This window comes from Octodon degus, unplaced genomic scaffold (genome assembly GCF_000260255.1).
Source record: "Octodon degus isolate 3935 unplaced genomic scaffold, OctDeg1.0 scaffold00041, whole genome shotgun sequence".
Classification (NCBI taxonomy): Eukaryota; Metazoa; Chordata; class Mammalia; order Rodentia; family Octodontidae; genus Octodon; species Octodon degus.
In genome coordinates, this window is record NW_004524617.1 from 17,420,682 (window position 1) to 17,423,638 (window position 2,957).

A 2,957-nucleotide genomic window follows, 5' to 3' on the forward strand; every position below is an offset into this window, starting at 1 on the left:
TGAATAGAGAGATTTGTTCTAGTAGTGTTTGTGGACAGGATATCATGTCTGCATCTTGTACAATGAATAACCACCAAGACAACATTATGCAAGGTATTAATTATAGAAACTATGCTAGTAATCGGTTTTGAAATTGTCTCATTGCTATTTTTTCTCAATAAAATTATTTTAAAAAATAACATTATGTAAAAATTATAAGGAAATATTTTGTATGTTTTTATAAAATCTTTTAATCTTATGTATATTTTAAATTCGCAGCATCTCAGTTTAGACTAGCCAGATTTCAAGTATTCAATGGCCATGTGTGGCTAAAGGCTAACATAGTCAATGATACAGTCATATGTATTTTAAAAGTTATACATGAGAGTTGTATGAGAGAGAAAATGAAGTCCCAGTTTCTATTGCGATGGGTGACTTTGAAGATCTCTTGGGGTATAGGCATACTACATTGAAAATCAGAGGTAAGGAATCATGTTTTGATTTTTCAGATTTCTAGGCATTATAGTTCTAGGAGATGTGGTTTAATGAGTCCTGGTTAGCACTTATATGTTATAACCCCCCCACACACACATACATGCACAGGCATTTCCTTTAAGAGAAGGGAACATTAATCGTACCTCTAGATAGAAATATTATGAATTTTCCAATTTAACAAGAATAAAAGTGGATCCATCTCTGAAAACTAATATAGTATGCTACAATGCCTCAGTAGTATGTAATGCTGAAAGTCCAGGAAACTTTACTGATTCTCTTAGCACAGAGTTCCATACCTCAAGCTGGCATAGCACCTTGAACCTAGAGGTTCGCAGAACACTTTTTGCACATACTGTGGAGCTTGACTCTTACCTCATTGATTTTTTTTCATAAGGGAATAATATAGTTCCAGTAGTTTTTGAATAGGTTCTTTTGACTGCTTTGGAATATGGATTTTAGAGGCTAAGATAGGGCCTAATGCATTCGGATGAAGTAAATGGATAGTGAGGACCCATGGTAGCAGTTTTTTCAGGAGAGTAAATCTTGTGAATACATTGGTTGAGAAGAGTATTGACTTTGATTTTAAGAATATCTTTGGGTGTCTTGTGAAATGAAAGGGGCAAAGACAGAGAAAGATGCTTCTTTTGGTGTGTTGTGGCTTATGTTATTTTAAATGAATTTTTCTTTTTTCTTTTTGTTTTCTTTTTTTTTTGGTGGAACTGGAACTGAGCTCAGGCCATTGCACTTACAGGGAAGCGTATATTCTACTGAGCCATTTTCCTGGCCCCTTTAAATGAATTTTTCTTTCTTTTTTTCCCATAATTTTATTGAGAAACAAATAGCAATGAGAGAGTTTCAAACCAAATTGGTAGGACAGTTTCAATAATTAACACATTGCATACATTCTTCGTAGTGGTTATTAGCTGTACAAAATGCAGACATGATAACCTATTTACAAACAGGATTAAAACAAATCCCTCTATTCATTAAGAGAATGTAACTATGTATCTATCCTAACCATTTTGAATACACAGATACAAAATGGACATTCATCTGTATCCCCTTTTTTGTTTAGTTCCGTTATTTGAATATTATAGGTGTGTAAACTCAGCAAAATATTCTAAAAGAGTCCAGTAGTCCATAATAGTATTGAGTCTTTCACTTGACTGGCAATGTCAGAAATTGTTGACTTGTGTCCCCTACAGCTCAACATAACAGCATGGCTTTACTTCTTATACTTCATTTTTATACTTTTCTGCTGGATGGTTAAGACTAAGGTAAAGCAAGACCTATGCAACAAAGAGATGCAGCTTTTGGGTCTGATAAAGTCATTGAAATCCCCTCAGGATTTATCCTGAGATCCTGTACCTCAGATTGTAGATCTTTTGTCAGTGTTAGCCATGTGGGTGAGTACAGGCTTCTTTAATTTCATCCTCTGAGAAGTGTGTGTTCATCTCAGATGCCCATATCTGGACTGGCTCTTTAAATTTTGAGCACTAGTGTTTTTTAGTTCTTTATAAATTCTAAAGAGCAGACCTTTGTCTGAGTACTTATTTGTCATGATTTTTTCCAAATTGTGGGTTGTCTTTTCACGTTGTTGGTAATTTATTTTGACGTGAAAAAACTTCTCAGTAAGAGCAGGTCCCAGTTGTTAATTCTTTCAACTGGTTCCCGTGCGATTTGATTTTTGTTCATGAACTCTTTGCCTAACCCTATGTTTTCAAGAGTTCCTCCTACTTTCTCTTCCATGAGATTTAGTGTCTCTGTTTTAATGTTTAGATCTTTAATCCATTTTGACTTTAGCTTAGCACAAGGTGATAGACCTGGGTCAAGTTTTAGTTTTTGGCAGGTAGAGAGCCAGTTATTCCAGCACCGTTTGTTAAAGAGGCTATATTTCTTCCAGTGAGTATGTTTGGCCACTTTGTCAAAGATAAGGTGGCTGAGTGTGTTCGTAGGGGCTATAGCATCTTCTAATTTATTCCATTGGTCCTCAGGTCTATTTTGTTGCCAGCATCATGCTGATTTTATCACAGTTGTCTTGTAGTATAATTTCAAGTCAGGAATTGTAATGCCTCCTGCTTTGTCTTTATTGCCCAGGATTGCCTTTGCTATTCTACGTCTTTTCTGGTTCCAAATAAATTTTAGGAATGATTTCTCTATGTCTGTGAGGTATGTTCATTGTAGTCTGATAGGGATTGCTTTAAATCTGTATAGAAAAATTGGGAGTATGGCCATCTTTAAAATGTTGGTACTTCCTATTCAGGAGCATGGAATATATTTCCATTTTCTGAAATCCTCTACGATGTATTTTTTCAGAGTAGTGTACTTTTCCTTGAAAAGATCTTTGTCTTCTGTAGTTAGATTAATTCCAAGGTATTTCATGTTCCTCAGTGCTATTGTAAAAGATATTGTTTCTACAATTTTCCTCTCAGTGTGTTTGTTGTCTGTTTAGAGGAATGCTATTGACTTTGGGTATTGACTTT

General features: G+C 34.9%; 1 pseudogene; it reads left to right on the forward strand.

The window, feature by feature from the left end:
• Positions 1 to 406: 406 nt before the first annotated feature.
• Positions 407 to 2,957, forward strand: part of LOC101577150 — a 32,052-nt pseudogene continuing 29,501 nt past the window's right edge.